The sequence below is a fragment of the Euwallacea similis genome, chromosome 12, assembly GCF_039881205.1.
Source record: "Euwallacea similis isolate ESF13 chromosome 12, ESF131.1, whole genome shotgun sequence".
NCBI classification, from domain to species: domain Eukaryota; kingdom Metazoa; phylum Arthropoda; class Insecta; order Coleoptera; family Curculionidae; genus Euwallacea; species Euwallacea similis.
In genome coordinates, this window is record NC_089620.1 from 751,198 (window position 1) to 773,941 (window position 22,744).

At 35.1% G+C, this 22,744-nt stretch overlaps 1 protein-coding gene across 1 annotated transcript in view; it reads left to right on the forward strand.

Moving 5' to 3' along the window:
• Positions 1–325: 325 nt before the first annotated feature.
• LOC136412608 (uncharacterized) overlaps positions 326–22,744 on the forward strand; it is a 48,673-nt gene continuing 26,254 nt past the window's right edge. Inside the window, exon 1 of the mRNA XM_066395719.1 lies at positions 326–663. The gene's annotated coding sequence lies outside the window, so the exon portion shown is untranslated. The remainder of the gene's footprint in view (positions 664–22,744) is intronic.

The following is a 22,744-nucleotide window of genomic DNA, read 5'->3' on the forward strand; positions in this document are numbered from 1 at the left end:
TTAGATTCTACATTGAGCTCTATATCCCATTTTGACGAATCTATTTGCAGTTATTTTGAATAGAATACCCGCATTGCAGCCTTTCCTCTGAAGCTCACAGTAAGCGGGTACTGTTAAGTAATCCCCAGATACAATAACCGAAATGTACCAATTAGATAAGAGCTCATCACAATGCAGTTTTGAAGATGTTCACGATACGGACAAACTGTAAATCTGCGTTCCAGTTCGTAAAAACCTGACCACAGCTTATGGGTACTACCTAAAGACCTAAAGAAGGGGAACCATGCATGTCCAGCGAACTTGGTTCGTCGAAGAAATCGCGGATCTGCTGCCTGCAACCACTCTTGGTACCATTTGCTTTCGGTCGGTACAGCACGGGTACCAGCCAGCACGCGTGTTCTTTTGACCGTCACCTCGAGATAATTCAGTGTTATTGAAAATCGGTATTTTTTGGAATTTAGGTCAGTTCCTGTACGGCAGGGATACTGATTTGTTTACGTGGAGTAAGTACGGATTGTTGAGGGTGTTGTTGACAATCTACTTGACATAGTTGACATTGGAAGGTTTTTATCGGAAAGTTCCGAAAGTGGATTATATCAAAATAAACGCTTCTGTGATTCGGAAAAGAAATTGTATTGGGCAACAAATATCGATTTTAACATGGTAAGAAATGAGGCTTGAAATATTAATTGTGATTGTTGTAACTTTGTTGATGGCGTGAGGCAATGAAGTTCATTAGTAATGAGCTATAGTTTCATATAGGGTTTTTTGGCGCGTCATAACGCAAGAGGTTTGCGCTGTTCTTAACAATATCAAACATCAACGAACGCGAATCCGTTTGATGATTTTGGTTTTATTTCTTAACATCGGTCTGATGTCTATTATAAAAGACCATATCTCATTGTTTGATAAGCCACTTTTCACGTATTGTCTATTTCTCTCACATTATTTTAATAATTACTGGGTTTCATCATTATGGCAAATGTTTTCGTGCATCGACATTAATTTTCGTTTTGCCGATGTTTTACGTTCAGATTTAAAATTCTAGCAATATATCTCAAAAACAGTTGGAGAACCTATCAATAACAAGAAAATTCATTTATTCATTCGCCCTGGGATGAAGTGTAGAGAATCGGATTTGCCTTTGCGCTCAGATCATAATCATCATGCACGTAATCGTATATCCCTGGTTCACGTCAGGCAGACTATTTATCAAAGAGAATTCAACTTCATGATCGGAAATCATTCCATGCATCCACAAATTATTTTAACTGCTGCCACCACAAAAAGTTTTAATTGATGAATTGTTTGAAAAATCATAAATTTCTTGTTATGCAATTTTTATTACTGCGTTTCAGCTTTAATCAGTTCCTTTTGAGATAATTAGCCATCCCTTGAAACTAAAGTCGCAAGACCTCAAACATCCTGTGTGGCTCTCAGCCTTGATCACATCCCAGATAAATGCGTCACGAGAATTGAGAATTAACTTTTTGTCTGTGCATGTCTTTCTTCGAGGTCTCCCTCAACATCATTAGGACTGGTCGAAAATGACTCTTCCATGACGAATATTTCCAAACAAATAGACATTCTTGGTGGGAACGTGCCATCTTCTCATCTTTCATCAGGAAAGATCACTGAAGATGTATAAAAGATCTGAGTATTATCACGTCTGTTGATGGTGAGAATCTTGCATTATTAGGTAAAATTCCAAGGAAAGCTAATGGGACTTTGATGTGAGGCTTTTTAGCAGTGTTATGTGCTGTTGAATAACAAGATTAAGGTAGAAATGGGTTCTCCAATCGCTTCATTATGCTGCTGACGAAATTGCTTTGAACTAATCAGAATGGAAGATATTTCCAAGTAAATCTATTGGATAAATACCGGAAGGCTCTCCAATCAAACCATAACGCAATAATAAGATCTAAGTGTATGTAAAATTGCTCTCGATAAAACGATAATTAAACTTCATGGTTCATAATAAAAAGAGAAAGGATCCATTATCTGGCACTTTTCCGTATAGATATACGAACTTGGCTAATCTTCTCTATATTGGCGATCATTCATTCAGTAATTACGCTAAGTAAAACCGGCCATATATAGATATCAAACAATAATTTCAACAATTATATTGTGTGGATTTTGATGAATTGGAACAATTACCATAAGGAGAGAGTTGTTAGCATAAAATAGTAAAACTACGGATGGTAACGCCTAGAAGTGTATTTGAGTTTCTATTTCCGCAGCATAAGAGTGGATGGGGGTAATTTGGTTTGAACTGAAAGTCTTAGATAATGGAAACAAATAGTAAATATTTAAAGTGCTTTCTCTTGAGGGGATGTAGGGGATTCAATGAAGAAAATTAAACACGCGAGGAAATGTGAAATATAAGAGGAAATGTGAGAAAGCAATAAAAAATAAGAAAACAGACAAAGCAAAAAATAATATCTAATCAATTGCTTCTTGTAAACAATTTCTTAAGGATTTCTTTAAACTGAAGATATGGTGACTTACGTCTGTTCTACTAGTAGACAGATAACTACACCAAGCTCCGTTACGCCAAATAATAGCCATCAAACTCATAACATTGCAGAAGTTTAAAGTGTAACTTACCTTACCACTCTACTTATTATTATAAATATTTAAATGCGTAAAAGAGAAAGAGAAAATTTACATAAAAACCCAGCGAATTGTAACAAAATTAGTGATTGGAGGTGTAATTACGCGAACGTTAATACACCTGAATTCGTATTATCTTTAGCAGAATTATGCTCAGTGTTGCTTTAGTAGTAACTGTTATTATTATTATGAGTCTACAGGGTGTTTCAGAATAAGTCTGCCAACAGCTTACTGTCGGTTCCTGTGAACGAAATAAGAAAAAAAATTCCTACGAATATAGATTCGTTTGCGCTTCCTGTCAGAAATACGGGGTGTTAAAAAAGTATAATTAAAAAAATTTTTTTTTAATAAGTCCGTTCTGGCATTAAATATTGTTGTGAAAGCTGGGAAGCGTAAAATAGCTATAGAAGAACATCTTTTAAGGAGAAAATAATGTTTCAAATTTTACCTACGCCGCCTCCATTGATGTGACCTCACACGTTTTAAACGAAAAATGTGATACGCCACTGGTTAAAAAAATAAAAATAATTTTCTGAATGCTTCAGATTTCTGTGAGGAAAAAAGTCTCTTGGACATTTTTCATAATATTAATCGTTTTCACTGAAAAAACATTATTGACACATAAAAAACTAAATTAGGTACACTACGTTACTTATACAAGAATAATTAAATAGGGTGTTGAAAATATAATCACGCATAAGTGAAAAAAATTCCTGATGTGTTTTTTTATTGTGTTAAATGAATGAATTATGCAATTTCTCAACTGCAGATTATTGTAATTTATTTTTTTCCATAAAACCGGTTAATGTCATAAAAAATATTCAAGAAACCTTTTTTTTCATTGAAATATGAAGCATTCCGAAAATTATTATTATTTTTAAACCAATGACGAATCATATTTTTGGTTTAACATGTTCAGGGTCGCACCAATAAAGACGCCTCTGGTGAAATTGAGAACATTTTTTCTCTTAAAAGATGTGTCTCTCCATCTGTTTTGTGCTTCCCAATTTTCAAAAAATATTTAATGCCGGAACGGACTTATTAGCAAAAAACTATGAAGTATTTTTTACCACCCTGTATTTCAGGCAGGAAGCGAAAACGGAGCCATGGTCATATGAAGTTATTTTCTTAAAAGTTAAAAGTTGGCAAACTTATTCTGAAACACTCTATATAAACTATTGCGAGGAACGAAGAAGGAAAAGATAGAAGAGCTTTTCAAGCCTCAAGCAATAGGAGTTATTAGACTATGGGCAACAACAAGAACAAATAAATTCAAGCAGCTAATAAAGATTTCAGTGAGGTAAATAGAGCGAGACAAAATTGATTCTTGGTTCTATGCAGTTTATGCCATAGTTTCGTAATAAACTAGAAGAATCTGCAGCAATTTTCAAATCACATAAATGCTAAAACCGTGGATGAAAAGATAATATATCATGCATTCCAAATACCACTCTGCATCCACTTCCAATTCCCAAGAGCATTTACTCCTATTTACTATGGTACTTAATTACAACGGAGACTTGTTTCTACATCTATAAATCAACATAAATCCGTCAACCGCGCTTAAGCTGGAGCTAATTAAACATTCATTAAATTGTCTAGCACAAGCTGCAATTTTAATCAATTTTCTGGATGCGATTGCCTTGTGATGAATGCCTGAAAAATCGAAAAGTTGTACCAGGAAGACGAAGAGTTATTGCCTTGGGCCTGCCCTCCATCCATAATGATTTAATGAGGTGATACAGAGATATATCTAGTGGCTAACGGTGTCTAAACTGATGTACAGGGTAATCATTCGCAAAATGTATAACGTTGGTAGTGCCATAATTAGTGCTAGTAAGATCTACTTTTCTGAGCGTCCATTTAGCGTCACTTGAACAATATTTAACAAGTAATATATTTAATGGTAATAATGATACAGGGTGTCAATTTGAAAACTTCCTACCCCTATTATCTCGAAGCGGGTGAGAAATCGCTGAGACACGTCGATTTTGTTACCAAGGAAGAACGATTTTTATGTAGAATTCACTGCGCCTCTTTCAACCCTCTACCCCCCAGAGCCTCTCAAATATCTTAGGGGGTTAAGGGGGGGGGGTAAAGGTGGTTAAGTGATACATAATTTTAAAGGGCTCTTAATTCTCTAAATTTTGGTACCTCATTTGTTATACATGGTGGACTATCGAAAATTTTCCACTTGATTTTGTAAGCGTTTGCTGGAGAAAATGGAAGACACTCGGACCCGTAAATTTTAGATTTAAGGAGGAAATATTTCTTTCATATTAATATGAAAGTAAATTTTACCGTCTAGCAGGGGTGTTAGTGACTTTGAAAATTTTAAATGGAAAGGGGTGTCAAGTGGCACCTTGTTTTAAAACTCTCGAAGTTCTCTTTTCAACGACACAAATTTTTCGCAATTTGGATTAGTAGTTTTCCAGAAAGTACGTCATCAAAAATTAAATGTCCTACCATTTTTAATCCAGAAAACGTTGATAATGGCCACCCTCAACCTTTCTACAATAATACAGAACCTGTTCAAACTGTTGTCGGACATTCTTTTATTTTTTATTTAATTTTTTTATTTATTGTTTCATTTATTCCACACAGCCAAATTTCTTAGAAGACTTAAGTCAGAAGATTATACAGGAATGCCGCCAAATAACACCTCAAGTACTTCAGAATATCCGACAACACTTTGAACAGGTCCTGTATTATTGCAGGGAGGTTGTTGGTGGCCATTTTCAATATTTACTGGTTTAAAAATGGTAAGACATTTAATTTTTGATGACGTACTTTCTCGAAAACAACTAATCCAAATTATGAAAAATTGATATCGTTGAAAAGAGATCTTAAAGCGTTTTAAAACACAGTGCCACTCGATACTCCTTTCCATAAAAATATTTTCAAGGTCACTGACACCCCTGCTAGACGGTAACATTTATTTTTATAATAATATGAAAGAAATGTATCCTCCTTAAATCAAAAATTTACGGGTCCAAGTGTCTTCCATTTTCTCCAGCAAACGCTCACAAAATCAAGTGGAAAATTTTCGATGGTCCACCCTGTAAGTAACTGTTACGCTATCAAATTAGGCGTCTTTGATCATTCTGAATACATTTTTCCTATTAGTGTTATGATAGTGTTGAAACTAAGATTTTTTTAAATTCAAACATGACATTCAACATTACAACAATTAAGAAATTGTTGTAATAAAGCAATTTATTTACCCATTAACTTATTTTTTGTCGCGATGACCATAAAAAGAAAAGATGCATTAATCACTAAAGCAAATGTTTATCAATGTAATAAATTTCCTGGGTGTTCAAAAAGAAACATTTAGAATATTAATTTTTTGTTGTTTACTTTGGTTTGCAGTGGAATTCTCTTTCGTTAACATTTGGTATTATCTTGTAGGGAAAATATTATTTATTTACCTGTGGTACTGGTTGATGTTACTAGGTATTCGAATCAGATAATTAAAGTTTATTACGATAATTTCTTTTTTGTGAGTGAATTTAAAAATGGTATACGCAATTCAGTAAAAAACTGAAGTAATAATTCCCGAATGGGGGGGGATGAAGGAAAATGCATATGAAAAACGGCGAAAGTTCTTTATGTTAGAAATCTTAATTCTAATGTGAGTCATGTATACGTTTTGAGTTTAATTAAAAAAAATTCTGAAACGGGTTCAGTTATAAAGAAAAAAAGGGCTGTTCTTGGCATGTTGTAAATGAAGCTGCTCAAATAGAGATTTTGAGAACCTTCGCTGCAGGAACCAGTAATTCATTGCGTACGGTTGTAGGTCAAACTGAAATGTCATATGAAACTGTACGAAAAGCACTGAAATGAAATAAATTTCATCCCTATAAAATATAAATTCTATAGGAACTTTGTGATGGCGATTTTGACAGAAAAGTCGAATTTCACGAAAACATATCCAATTTTATAACAACCAATTTTTTAAAAGAAATTTTCTTCAGTGATAAGTGCACCTTTTTTCTTGATGATCAGGTCAATAAACAGAACTATCAATATTGGATTGACGAAAAGTCTCATGTTTTTAGAGAGGATGTTAACGATGGTCAGACAAAATTAACGTTTGGGCTGGTACTCTCGGAAATACCGTTATAGAACTTTTATTGAGGGAAACTTAACTGGAGAGCTGTATTTACACTTACTTGAAAACGTAATTGGTTCGTTAATACCAATTTATTTGGAAAATTAAGTTGGTGGAAACATATTTCAAGAAGACCAAATGTATTTTCAGCAAGATGGAGTTCCACCGCATTATTTTCGCGTAGAGCGACAATGGTTGGATGACTTTCTCGACAAATGGATTGGTAGAAGGAGATCGGTAGAATGGTCTGCAAGATCACCAGATTTAACACTGTTAGATTATTTTTTAGGAGGGCATATAAAATCGGTTGTTTACAAAACTCAACCTTCTAATATTGAGAATTTGAAACGAAGAATCACAGAGGCAAGCATTGCTTTCCAGAAATGATAATTGAAAATATCGGGGAAGAATTTCAAAATAGGCTTCATTATTGTTTAAAAAATAATGGAGAACATTTCGAACATCAATAAATTAAAACAGAAATTCCAATTTTGAGCGTTTTTTTTTTAAAGACTAGTAATAAGAAAATTTATTTGGTTTATAATTTAAAACGTCTATGCAGAACTTTATTACAACGATTCCCTACTTCTAAGATATGTTTGAATTTAAAAAATCTTAATTTCAATGCTATCAAAGCACTAATAGAAAAAATGAATTTAGAATGATAAAAGACGCCTAACTTGACAATGCAACAGTCAAATATAAAGAATGAGGTATCAAAATATAGAGAGTAAAAAGCCCTTTAACGTGACGTGCCACTTAACGCCCTTTACCGTTTAAGATATTTGAGAAAGTGGCTGTGCGGGATAGAGAGTTGAAAGAGGCGTGGCGAATTTTACATAAAAATTGTTCCCCTTCGTTAACAAAATCGACGTGCTCTGGAGATTTTTGAAAAATCTATCCCGTTTCGGGATAATAGGGGTGGGGAGTTTTCAAATTGACACCCTGTATGAAAGAATGTTCACGCTGTTGCTTGTACTTTGCTTAAATTATGTTCATAAATCACCTGAATTTCCTACATTTGGAACGAATGAGCAAACTGAAAGCACTTCTGATGTCCGGTCTAGTGTCCTGGCGACCGGATAGTGTGGGATTCGCTGGGGCACCTACCCACTATAAACCTCAGGTTTTCTTTCCCTGTAGCGTACCTCGACTCGGAACTGTCCCTCTGGGATGAAATGTTAGCATCGAAGGACTGGGGGATTCGGCTCTCAATTTCCTTTATGCCTTGTTCCTCTTGAGTAGCTCTCTCCATGCTCTCCTTCTCCTTTGCCATCGCAGAAATAACATTGTTACAGTAGTGCAACTTTGGTGTGCAGTCCAGCATTCCGTTGCCGAGGGATGTTGGAATTAGGTTGTTCACGCATTCATTTAGAACATCTCGCTGTTCTTCGAATAACGGGCATTGGAAAATGCAGTGTTCTATAGTGTTAACTATCCCGCAGTTCCCGTAATCCCGTAAATCGGGTCCATTTTCTCTATTGTGTAGGTGTAGCTCTTGAAGTTACAATGTTCGCTGAACACTTGAATTAGATGGTAGTTCAGGCATCTGCGTTTACACGACATCTAGGATTCTAGCCCTTGTCCATCAGTCCTGTAAATCGCCTTTAACACTTCCAGATGGTCGTTTTCCTGGTCTTTCGACTACCTGCCTCTATGACCCCAGGAAAGGAAACTGAAAGCACTGATCTGAACAAACTAGAAACACTCTTGGTCAGTGGGATTCGTGGCCATGCTTATCATCGCATAAACTTCCTTCTTCTACTATTACGGAATATATAACACATGAATAGGTGATACATACATACTGGGTGTTCCAAATAAAGTGAGTTCTGGGGGAGATTATGGAAATAGTAAGAGATACAAGAGGACTGAAGTTAGAAAAAAGATAAGCATTTTTGTGCCGTTTAGAATATGTTCTAAAATTAAAAATATGTACAGGGGTTGTCAAAATATGAGTAAAAAACTGAAAACTAATTTTCGTAAATTATGAGTAAACCGTTTCACTAAATTTTACGAAATTTGCCAGTTCTCTATTATCGACAACTGCCAATCGAATGGCGTTTTCAGAAATTTTCCATGCCTTTTTATTTTCGAGCAATTATATCCGACTTTGTTATTTCCTATGGCTGCCATATTGGCTTTTGGTGGAGTCGATAGACAATAAAAAAGCTCTCAACCATGTATGACAAAGGTGCCTTTGGGCTCACCAAATAGAAATAATAAATGAAAGTATCATTTCACACTAGTAGGCCTAGAAACAAGTGTTATGCGACCATCTGCATGGTCATGGGGTCATCTGCTTTATCCTGTGATCTTTTACATTTCATCCTATCTCATCTCATGTATTATTCTGTGTAAAGACACCTGACGCCATGCACAAGCGGAGCCCATTGGTACCCAGTGAGAAGAGACAAGATAAAACCGCCTTTAACCATTGAAACTACTCGTATATCATTCTTCTTCATAATTTTCTGTGAGATATTATATTCTATTTGACGTAGAAAGATGTAACGGGCTTCAACAATATGATTTTCCACATTTTTTAAAATTCTGCGTGTTCTGGTTTTCTTCTCAAACGAGCACAGGATAAATATCAGATAAGACGAGGTAAAATGTGGATGACTACGGGACAAAGCAGATGGTCCCATGATTATACATATAGCTACATGATCCTTATTTCTAGACCTACTAAAGCGAAATGAAGCTTTTGTTTATTTTTTCCACTTTGGTAGGTCCAAGGGCACCTTTGTGGTTGAAAAGTTTTTTTTAATGCCCAATCGACGTCACCAAAATCCAATATGGCAGTCATAAGAAATAACAAAGTTGGATATAATTGTTCGAAATCTAGAAGGCCTGGAAAAACTCTGAGAACGCCACTCGATTGGCAGTTGTCGATAATGGAGAACTGCCAAATTTCGTAGAATTTAGTCAAACGTTTATTTATAATTTACGATTTTCGAAAATCACAGTTTTCAGTTTTTTTTCTCATATTTTGGCTGTAGATATATTTAAAACATATTCTGAACGGGCACAAGAATGGGCATCTTTTTTCTAGTTTGAGGCCCCGTATACCTCTTACCGTTTCCATAAGCCCCTTGGGACTCACTTTAACTGGCACACCCTATATAGGTTGTTCAGTACTGAAACCGATGCATTCCATAACTTTGAAATTCAAAGAGTGTTGCCTGTTGCATGATCAATTCAGTATTTCACTGTCGAGATCAGGGGTGCTAGGTAAGTGCCAAAAAAGGGTGTCTGCTCTCATACTTAAATTATATAGTTGACACTAAACTAAAAGTCTCGAACGTCATCTGTGACGAAATAATATGGCCCCATTGGTTATGTTTATTTCGGAAGCAATATATGTCTAACTTATTTAGTCATCATCATCATTTCAAGGTAAAACGTATTAATTATTAAAAATATAATGAATATGGTCATATAGGTACATACAATATGATAAAATATAAATAAAATATAAACTTAAATATAATAAAATATGATCAGAAATTTTGATGTAACGTCATTTAGCTAAAATTCGATAATTCCACTGGGATGTAAACATGACCACTGGAAAAATTTTAAACCGACAGGGTTGCCATCAATCGCAAAACCATGTGTGTTTGTGTGTTGATTATTTTGTAAGGTCATCTTATAATACCGGTGATTGTGTCGATTTTTGCTCTTATATTTTCCTTTCTTTAGAAGCTTTATTTTTTTACTAAATCTTACGACTGACTGTCCTGAAACAAATTATATGTACATCGCCTTAAAGATTTGTTCGGAAGTCTGGCAACAGCGTAGGGTAGCGCGACATAGAACTTTGATGACGTGTGAGACTTTTTGTTTGGCGTTTACTATACCTTAGTAACCCCCTTAATATACCTAGACGTAACAAGATACAGTTAAAATCACGGTTCACGGTGAATGGCGATGTTCCTACGTTGACTTAAATTTCATAAAACACAGGTCCTAACATTTACTATAACAATACTCCTCCCCATTGATGAATGTCCCCATGCTTCCTTCATACCTCGATCCTCACCGATTTTAGGGGATGCTAAGATCGAATGAGAAAATTAAATAACATTAATCCCTCACACAAAAATTGTTGTCATTATTGATACATATCCCTTGTATCCACTTTGAGAACCAGCTTTCTGATTGCGAAACACCGTGTTACTGCACTTAATGCAAAAATGTGGCGCATGCAACTAATTAAGTAACAATATTCCAATTATGTGTGCGTTTATTTAAATTAATGCTCGAATTGCTGTTTTGTCGATACACGGACTGGGTTTGTGGTTCGATATTTTTCAACCCCATTATGAATAGTTTTAAAATGATATGCGCACATATCTAGTTAATGCTGTAGGCATGGAAAGCCTTGAGTTTAATCAACGTATGTATTAATTTTAGGTAGCCATAACTTATAACAGTAAAGCTTTTTTTAAAGCTCCAGACTGGCTACGCCTTAACAAGCTAAAATTTTATATGAACTCCAATTTAACCTCAATATTTTAATACGGACATGCTAAGACTGATATATCTGGTCCTTTCATATCAAGCGATTTTTGCAATTCTAAAATGGAGAGAAAGAAGCTGCATAATTTGATATCTTGGTGTAATTATATGTTGTGACACCAGTCGGTATTTTATGCATGAACCACGATTTTGATTTGTCAGGACCGAGACAACTTACTAACTCACTGACGACTCTTTATTTCACTAGTGATTTAAACGAGGAAAAATAAAAATGGCGTAGGTACTTAGTGATAAATGAATAGCCCTTTTCGGAGGTGTTGAGACCAAGCCTCAGAGCCAGTACAATAATCAGCGTTTTTTCTAAGGACTTTCTGCTACTTGTATGTATGAGAAACAATATCCATACAATTTATAATGTAATATACTACGTGACAAAGAAAGGTAAACACCCATTAAAAACCATTTTATTTTGATCATTTTTTGCATGTTGACTTATCTTAAAAAAAGAAAGAAATGATCAAAATTTCAAGTTTATCTGTTAATTTTTTTTTAGTTTCCATGGGTCGTTCCTTAAAAAAATAAAATTTTGTTTAAATATTTTTGTTCACATTTGCATCGCAACTTTTGTGAAGTGTGTCGCAATCGGTCATAATTTTTACTCATTATGCCTAGAGTGCGTAGAATTGAACAGATCCGTCACCTTAGTGATTTTGAGAGGGGGCGGATTGTTGGGTTGCGCGAAGCAGGTCTGTCGGTCAGAGAAGTGTCTAGAAGAACTAACAGATCCTTAGGAACTATAGTGCGGTGTTACCAGGCGTGGACTCAGGAAGGCCGTGGGCACAGAGCCAGAGGCACTGGGCGACTCAGAGGAACCACAGAGCGCCAAGATCGTCGATTGCGACTTTTGGCTCTTAGAGACCGATTTAGCAGCAGTCGAGCTATTGCAAATCAGTGGTTTGAAGAACATGGGAATAGGGTTGGTATGAGTACAGTATATCGTCGAATACGAAGTTTTGGCCTTTTGTCCTATCGTCCGCATTGGGTGCTGCCTCTCACTCGCGAACATCGATCTAACCGCTTACAATGGTGTAGAGAGAGGATTCAGTGGGACCAAAAATGGACTCAGGTGATCTTTAGTGATGAATCCCGCTTCTGTCTGGGGATGAACGACGGTCGGGCAAGGGTGAGAAGGCGACAGGGTGAAAGGCGAGATCCACAATTTGACAGAGAGCGTCATGTCCACCGTACTGTAGGCGTTATGGTATGGGGTGCTATCGCATATGGTAGCAGGTCACCCCTAGTTTTCATTAGAGGCAACATGACTGCCCAACGCTATATCCAAGAAGTGTTGGAGCCATATGTGATTCCATATTTTCGAACTATCCCGAACGCTATTTTCCAGCAAGACAATGCTAGACCTCATGTTGCTAGGCAAACAATAACGTTCATGGATCAACATCAAATCAACCGTTTACCCTGGCCACCTCGATCGCCGGATCTGTCTCCTATTGAACATGTCTGGGACATGATTGGCCGCAGACTGTTGAATTTACAGCACCCTCCACAGACTTTAGCAGCCCTTACTCATGAAGTTCAGATTGCCTGGAATGAGATACCTCAAGAAGACATTGACAATCTTATTAGACCCGAGCCCAGGCGTATCAATGAGTGTATAAGGAACCGTGGATGCTCAACACACTATTGAAAAAAAAAAAGAAGTTCTTCCTCTGATCTTGCTGAAAATGTAATCATTGAATAAGTATGTGGTACTGAACACGTACAAAAAAAATTATCAAAATAAAATTATCTTTAATGGGTGTTTACCTTTCTTTGTCACGCAGTATATCCTATACAGAAATGTTTAGTATCAAACTTTACTCTGAGAGAGAAATGTATTATTGCTAAAGTTGATTCCTCTCTATCCTTTGTGTGAGGGTTAATTTTTTAATTTCAAGTGGCAACCTCCATTTTTTTTTTACAGATTCGGATAATATGGCTAAAAATAAGAAAAATTGTCCAAAACATTTTTTTCGATTTATGCTAGAAAACACTGCAATTAACCAAATTTAATTCATATCTCGAATGGTATCCTTCACTTTTAAAAAATTCTATGATAATAAAATGTGATGAATAAACAATAATGTAAAAAAATAAAACATTTAATTTTAAACATTCTGTTGTTAATATTGCTGCATGATGGAGTATTTAACCGTAGAAGAAAACATCGAAATAGTTTTGATGTATGGAGAAGCTGCGAGGTATTTAGATAATGCTGTCAATTTCTACGCTCAGCTTTTTCCGGAAAAATCACGATCCTGAACTTCTTTCTATCGTGTGATTAAAAAATTAATTAATGAAGGGACTGTAAATCAGATGAAGTCACCCAGGTCCTGTGTGTGGAGAAAACAATCAAATTGTAGTCCTGGGTCCTGTAGCTTTTAATTCCCAAGTGAGCACAAGAGAAATATCAGGATTATCAGAAATGTCTCATATAAGTGTGTGGAGAATACTGAGGATGCGCAAGTTTCATTTTTATCATACGTTTTTACACTAATAGCTACAAGAGGAAGATTTTTAAAATCGTTTAGACTTCTGTGAGCGGGTATCTGGACAAGTAGAATGAAATCTCCATTTTTTTCCGTTGTATACTATTCTCTGACGAGTCATCGTTTGCAAGTCATTGTACAGTTAATAGGCATAACATGCGTTACTGGAGTGTTGAAAATCCGCATTGGCTTCGACGCGTTAAGCACCAGCGTCCTTGGACTGTCAACATATGGTGTGGAATCATTGGCAGGAAGCATATCAGTCCTCACATAATTGAAGGCAACTTGAATGGTGAAGTGTACCGGAATATCTTGGAAAATGAACTGTCCATATTATTCCAGGACTTAAACTTAGAAGTGCATCAGAACATATGGTTTCAATATGACGGTTGTCTAACTCTGTTCTGCGGTGGCACGTGAAGTTCTTAATCGTAATTTTAACGATCAATAGATCGGCAGATCTGGTCCGGTGAATTGGCCTGCTAGATCTCCAGATCTTAGTTCACCGGATTTATTTTTGTGGGGATATCTCAAAGATCAAGTTTATAAAGAAATACCAACGACACGTGAGGATATGTTTCTGCGAATTATAAACGCTTGTGCCAATATTTTAGAGGGCATAATTCGTAGATGTGAAGAGTCCTTTAAATCACAGATAAATACGTGCATTGAAATTCGAGGACACTATTTTGAATATTCTCTTTAAATAAAAGCTATACAAAAATTCACGTTTTCATTCATTCGAAAGCAGATATCATCAAATCTTTCAGTAAATTATGAGTGAAAGAGAAATTGAATTTCGTTAATTACAGTTTTTTAGTAGGATTCGAAAAAAATATTTCAGATAAAGTTTTCTTATTTTTAGCCATATTATCCGAATTTATAAAAATAAATGGGAGTTGCTATTTGAAACTAAAAACTTAACCCACACCCTGCCCACACGGAAGGTGGAGGAGAATGAACGCGCACCAATACATTTTCCTCTCAGAGTGTTTAAAGTGTGATACTAAACATTTCTTTATAGTATGCCTAGTATTCGAGATATTTCGATATTCTAGGTTAAATGTTACACCCTGTATAACGAAACCCAATTAATGTTAAAACTTCATATACGTGTATGGCGCTTATCGAACCATTATCTATTTCTAAAGCAGTTTTAGAACCATCTCTAATATAATTATTGAGCGACTATATTACAATATTAACAACATTAGCAAAAATAACTCTACGGAATTTCAAATGTGAAAACATTACCTTAGTGGCACCATTTCTCTCTTCGATTATTAAAAACCATATGGCGAATGCTTTTTTCGAACCATGGATTAGACCATCGGTCAATATTTAGGCTATTAACTGTTTATTCCTTTAATTTTTTATTGTTAATTATAATGAGCATAAATTAGTGAGTGTATTCCGGAGAATTTTCAAATCAGATGAAATGTCGAAATTGATTAATTCAATTATTGCTTACGATTGTTCCATTATACCGTGGAAAATTCGTTTTTTCAATATACATTTTCTTGTGTTCGCAATCTAATTAGAGAAACGAAAACATTGGAGCGTGCCTTAAGACGAGCCTTCGTATCTGTATTACATTAGATCTCATCAGCATAAATATCACTAAGCCGGACTAACTTTCCTTTATTTTCTTTATCCACCACGTATTACCGCAATTAACAAAACGACGCAATTAACTTGATGTTCATTAGCCCAACAATGGTTAATTTCTTCCTTTGGGTATGCCGGCCGTGGTTTCTTATAGAGCCCGTGCAAATGTTTAGCGTGATGATTTTCAAACATGCCATGTTGCATCCATGACGGTTCAGTGATCTGTTTGTAATTTGTGTGTCTTTTATTCAAAATTAAACGTTTTAATGCAAAACCGAGATAATTGAGTAGAAGATTTATGCTCTGCGAGAAATTGTTTAAATTTAGAATTTTTGGCGGTTACTCGAAAATACGTTCAATTAATTTAAATTTCACACTCTTATTTCTGTTCTTTCTCTTCTGTGAAAACGCAAAAAATTCCGCATCTGATAATCTGAATATGCCGCAATCGGATCCTAAGACAGCCATAAGTTCGTAACGCGCATCAGGAGATAAAACATTGCTTTTTAATATTCATACTTATGCGTCTTCTTTCCATCAATTTGTAGTCGCACGATTTAACATAAATGTAGAAAAATTTGATTGTACTTCCACAAAAGGAATAGAACGTTCAAATAGAAATTGAAAGAGAATGTTTGGCAACTCGGAGGACCTGTTTCTATGCACTGGCTTCATCAGGCATGTGTGGGCCTCAATTGGCGGAGCAAATTCCTGTGGTTCTCTCTTTTTTCCATAAATCCTTTTCATGTCACACGTACATGTGTATACGTCTTCGAACATATGTATACAGTATGTATACACGGTGATTCAGAGTTGTGGTGCCAAAAGCCTAGGGGGTATTCATCTCAACAAAATATGAAAAAAAGTTCATATGAACATAAAGTTCGGAAATGCTTTGTTTCCGAGATACAGGTTGAAAGAAAAGTTGAAAAGAAATTGAGAGAAAGGAAAAATTGAGTTTTTCATTAATAGCTTAAAAACGCTTCAGCCGATTTGAAAGAATTTACTAAAAATAGTACATTTTAATCTCTTGATTTTTTTCCGTATCTCGCTTAGTTTTCGAAAAAAAAATACCATACTTCAACACGTCCCTGAACTCGAGAAGGAAAAGTAAAAAAAACATTAAAAAAAACTGACTGGGATAGGTACGGAAAAAAGTCAAGAGGCTAAAATGTACTATTTTTAGTAGATTCTTTCAAATCGGCTGAAGCGTTTTTAAACTATTAATGAAAAAATCAATTTTTTCTTAAACTTTAACACCCTGTATCTCGGAAACGAATCATTTTCGGACTCATATTCATAAGAACTTTTTTCCATATTTTGTTGGGATGAATATCGCCTAGGCTTTTGGCACCACAACTCTGAATCACCCTGTATATTTACTTTGTATGCACACATACTTGATGAAGCCAGCAAGTAAAAACACATATCGCCGGGATGTCCAACAACCTTTTTCAATTACTATTTGAACGCTTCATTACTTTTATGGGCGTACCATTAACTTTTTTTGAATTATTAACATTAATTGGTATTTTTAAATTTATTTTTAACTGTCCTCATCCACGTGATTAACTAGCTTAAAGACCAAATCAAGAACACCACTGCACTCCCTCAAATTCCAAACACAAAGCACAATCAGGCAAAGAACGTAAAAATTGATTCAGTGGTACGTTTGTTTGACTGAAGACCAAAATATCCTGAATTCTGGATCACAGGACTTCTGCACACTATTGCACACTATCATTTCCTGGATCGAGAAAATTGTCATTGGTTTGTAAAGTTAAACCTGTTACCACTCCTATACAAGGGGATCTTCAAAGAATAGCAAAGGTTGGTAGCAGCCCTTACTTCTTAAAAGATGTATTTCCCTTTAATGGAAAGCACATCATTAGTTTTATTGTGAAAGAGTAAAATAGGTTGTTTTTTCTTTATCAGCTAAACCTCCTCTGGATGAAAAGGAGCTAAATATTGCTGGTTAAAATCAAGAAAATAATTCACATTGACTATCAGATGAGGCAATCAACTCTACGGACATATCAATGAAACCTTCGACACATCACTGAAGAATTACCGTCGCAATCTTGAGATACACATTTTCAGGACTAAAAGTACCACATCTTTTATCTTCTAAAATGACTGGAACCCGAGAATACGCAGATACTCAAAAATGCTTAGATTTCGGGAATTTAAGGACTTCATTTTATAAAAGAGGTATTTTAATCAAATCCACAAATTCCTAATTCCCTTGAAACCGAACTAACCACCTTGATCAATAGACGGTGGTTTCATTTAAAATGTGATGTTTAGGAGCATATTAGAAATTTTATTTAAAAAAAACTAAAAATAGTTTTTATCGAACGAGTGAGGGCGCACGCGTCAGAAAGAAACTTTACCGCATGGTAATTGCGGCTGACCAAACGACGAAGCGGAGTGAAGTGAAGACGCTTTTGCGCCAGTTGTAAAATCTTTATATGCTTACGTGCGGTAATAGATTTTTCTTCGCATGCATTTAATCGATGTTAAAATCATAAATCGTCTTTAGGGACAGTTGTTAGGAAAATCAAATTTTATAGCACTTCTTGACACAAAAGTATCTATTGTAATATTACGTGTACTAAAAGTTATTTATAAAATAAATGTATAAAGAGGTGGGTCGCGTTTTATACAAAGTTTTTATCCAATTTTTAATATATTTTACTCGGAATATGCAGATTTGCATTTGCAATATGCAATTTTTAATGACATTATACAAACATTTGGTTATGCAAGGCTAACCACGCAATTTATTTATTAGAAAATCATTGACTTTCTACTATCATAGCCCAATGAAATTTGGTTTCACAGTAAAATCGTCCATTTTGAATCCAAGTAAAATATTTTCAAAATGGCGGCATTTCCGGTTATACCGGAACTAGCTATTAACTTCGTTATTTTCAATAGAACCTTTTAATTTTTTTGTAATTTTCAGATTTCCTGTTAAATTTTAAGGCAGCTTATGTAAAGTGTCTTATGTCTAACACTTATTATTTTCAAGTTACATCGGAAAAGTTGAAAATTTAATTAGCTGCAAGATCCTACAGAAGTCGGTATTCTGCGCCAACCACTGTAAATTTTGAGATTGGTGTTCTCGTGTCCGGAAAGATCCTAAAAACTAAGTTTTGACATATTTTAATTTGATGAAAAGTCTTCCACAATTCCCGAAACGTGTCTCTGAAGGTGCATAACTACATATCTCAATAATTTGCTTCTTTCAAATGGAACACCCTGTATCTTAAAGCATTTTCATCTAGAATATAATTCTATGTCAAATATTATTAAGGTTCCTTGAGCGGATTCTGGACAGGATGTCCCATTTGAAATAAGCAAGTTATAGAAATTTGAAGTCATGTAACATCGAAGGTATCTTTCGAGAGTTGTGGTAGACTTTTCGTCAAATTGAAATATGCCAAAAAGTAGCTTTTAGGATTTTTTCGAACACCAGAACACCAATCTCAAAATTTGCAAAGGTTGACGCAGAATACCGACTTCTGTGGGATCTTACAGCTGTCAAAATTTTCAAATTTTCAGATATAACTTGGAAACGGTAAAAGCCGTGCAAGATTAAGGGGTCAATTCGGTCCCCACGGGCGATCGATCTGAAATTTTTACCAATTGTCCCTATCACTCAAAGGACTTACCACATAAAATTTCAACTTCCTAAGTCTCACCATTCAAGGGTAGGACGGGGTTGAGGATGAAAACTTTAAAACGCCATATCTCGGGAACTATTCATCGTACAGCGTGGGGCAAAATGGCACGTCCTTCAGTAACCACCTTCTTATTTTCATATACTTGGAGATTTATCGGTTGATGCCACAGGGCCGAAATCTCAAAAAAAAACTTAGGCGATTTTAGAGAGTTCGCACTTTGGTACACTAACCATTTTTGCACACTATGTAGAGGGCCTCTCGAAGTATCTACCCACGTTGGATCAGATTTGTATCAAATTCAGTATTTGGGATCTAACGATTCAAAGTATAGGTATACAGGGTTATTCACCCAACCCGTTCATTAGAGGTTTACTAGGATCTAAAAGTAATACGAAGTTGAAAACTTGGAGTTAAGTTAAATTCGACATATACTATTTTTTTTAAATATTATCAACTTGCTGTCACTTCCGGTTTAACCGGAAATAGCTGTAACTTGCTTATTTCAAATTAAACCCTCAGTATATTATTTTATTTTTAGATTCTACATAATATTTTAGGTACATTTTCTTTATAATGTTCTATACTTAGTTCTTACCGTTTTTGAGATATTTGACCTTGAATTAAAAACATGCCTCTGTAATGACCAATTTTAAAATTACATATCTCTGTAGTTATTAAAGACATAATATCCATATTTTTCAGAATGTCAATACATAGTCTTAGGTTCACTTTTTCACTATTTACATGGCTTAGTATTATACAGGGTGTCCAAAATTCTGCTCCTGACATTTACATTTTTGAAGTTGCAAAAGTCGTTTTTTTTAAATGGGACACCCTAAAACTTTAAGCAGCACCAAGTAGAAAATGTAATATATAATATAATATATTATATAATATATTAAAATAATGGCTATGGAAGAGAAATAATGACAGATATTACTTGCGCTGTGCGTTTTTGTTTTTCGGTGGCTGTTAGTAGCAAAATTAAAGTGAAACTTTGAATCAATTCGGCCCGTGGGGACCGAATTGACCCCTTCACCTTACACGGCCTTTGAGATATAAGACACTTTACATAAACTGGCCTTAAAATTTAACGAGAAATCTGAAAATGACAGAAAAATTAAGGGGTTCCATTTTAAATAAAGAAATTCGTAGTTACTTCCGGTACACCCGGAAGTGCCGCCATTTTGAAAACATTTTACTTGGATTCAAAATGGTGGATTCTAGTTTGAAACCAAATTTCATGGGGCTACGATAGTGCAAAATTTCTAATGAAGTGCCTAATATTATATTATTACGAAAATTATGAATATTATGAAATTAGTCCACGGGTTGTCCCTGTTAAATTACAGTCGGTTTAACGTTGCACTCTCACGAAGCACCGGTAAATTTACGAAACTATTTTTATTCTCTAGACTATAAAGTGACTACTTTAAGTGCGTGTTTAGGGATAGATACTGGTGAACTTTGAGGCCACTTGAAAAAAAAAATGTAAAAAATTGATTATGCCAGTGTGTTAATTTTTTTAGCCACTAACGAATAAAGCGCTATTTATAGCATTACCACGCATTCAATTTGAACTCCTAATATGTCAAAATTGCATAATAATGTTTATTCGTGTATATTCGTGAATAAAATCTGCTTCGCGTCGTGTTTTGCAGTATGTCGCACGTGCTTTCAAGGCCTTCTTAAACACATGTTATAAAATACTGTTATAAGTGTGTAAGAAGGCCTTTACAGCACGCGCGACGTATTGCAAAACACGACGGACGCGCCGGAAAAGTACGACTTTCTGCGATGATATGCGTTCCGAGTGCGGAAAGTATTCACTTTTCGCACTTTTGTAGAAAAAATCCTGTTTCCTGGTTTTCTGAGGAGTTATTTCACTCGAGCCGAGGCATCTAGAAGAGCATTCTATTTCTCTTATCTTACAAAATTTTTTTGTTTACAACCTGTGGGAGTAAACGCGGTACTTTCCTCCCTTGTTGTGGAAATAACTTTTGTTCAACATATTGTGTGAACGGCTAACCCAAAAAGTGCTTCTCAAAAACTTCTTAAACCTCCTGAATATCCTTATTGGAAGAAGCACTTAGACTTATACGTGGGGCCGTGCGAAATACCAGATGTTCCACATGTTCCTTAACTAAACTATATATCTTTTGCGTGCGTTTATTTACACGATCAACGGCAATTTAATCCGGAACATTTGTCGTATTATCTCGTCCGTAAGTAATCGACTATTAGTGTCAGGTAATACCTAGAATCCAATGAATAATGAAAAAGTAATAATAAGAATGGTGTTTACATGACAGTGGTATCAGTTTGATTTGTTACCATTATGTGATATAAGTCGTAATGGCAATTAATAAAATTATGCAATGGGTTTTTGTCAGGATGGTAATTTTGTATAATAAATTGGAGGATAATGACGAATATATGGATAAAATAGAAGAGATAGACCAAGAGTACTTTATAAAAGTTTTATAATCCAACGAGTCATGATTTGGCGGTACGGAAATCGTTAAAGACATTAATAATGATCATGACATTAGAAGATTAAATATCCTATTTATTTTCACAACATCATGCAACGGTTGGTGCACGTATAATGAGAGACAAAAATATTGGTACAAGATTGGTACAGCAAGATTGTACAGCGTGCAATAACTAATTTTTACAGACTTAACAATAATCGCAGAAAGGAAAAATAAATATTTAATACTACTTATCATGAAGTAGATTTTCTGATAAAAAAAAGTTATTTCTATACAGAGTGTTTCACAACTGCACGGCACTATTTTGGGTACGTATTCTCTAGTGCAGAATAAAGGAAAAAATTCATATGAACGTGGGTCCTATCTCGATCAGTGGCGGAATTACAGGGTGTCAAAGTGTAAGAAAATATTAGGTTTTTTTTTTATTGGGTTTGACCTATTGCAGATAGAGCTTTTAAATTTTATACGGGTACTAGGTAATGGGTGCTGCTTAACACAAGACTAAATTGCCTTGAACTACTCTACAGGTTATTGCATTTTCTGAGGTCTTACTGCATAAAATCCTTTAGAAAAACTTGCTCGTACGTCACCGACGTATTTTAAAATTGTTATTTAATTCTCCAATCATTACCTAAATTTTACCTCTCTCGAGTTTTGGTTGAATTCTGTTCAGTTTCCTCATACATTAATTATTTTATTGAATTCAATCGTATTTTCAGACGTCACGAAGCCTATATTTCGATATTTTTTTATTAAAAAGACTGATACACAAAATTGTAATTTTAAAGAATAAATTCAAAGCGAGGCAGAATTTAAAAGAACTATTCAAAGTGGCCTCAGTTTTTTTTTAATACAGCATTGAGCACGACGAATCCATGCATCTTGGGCACTTCGTATACCCTCAGGATGACGTTTGAAAATGTGACTGAATTTAATAAATAATTCATTTATGAAAAAACTGAACAGAATTCAACCAAAACTCAAGAGAGATAAAATTTAGGTGATAGATTGGAGAATTAAAGAAAAATATTAGAATGCGTCAGTGGCGTACGAGCAAGTTTTTCTAAAGGATTTTTTAGAGCAAGACCTCAGAAAATGCAATACCCTGTATAGTAGTTGAAGGTAATTTAGTCTTGTATTAAGCAGCACCCATTACTTAGCACGCGTATAAAATTTAAAAGCTCTATC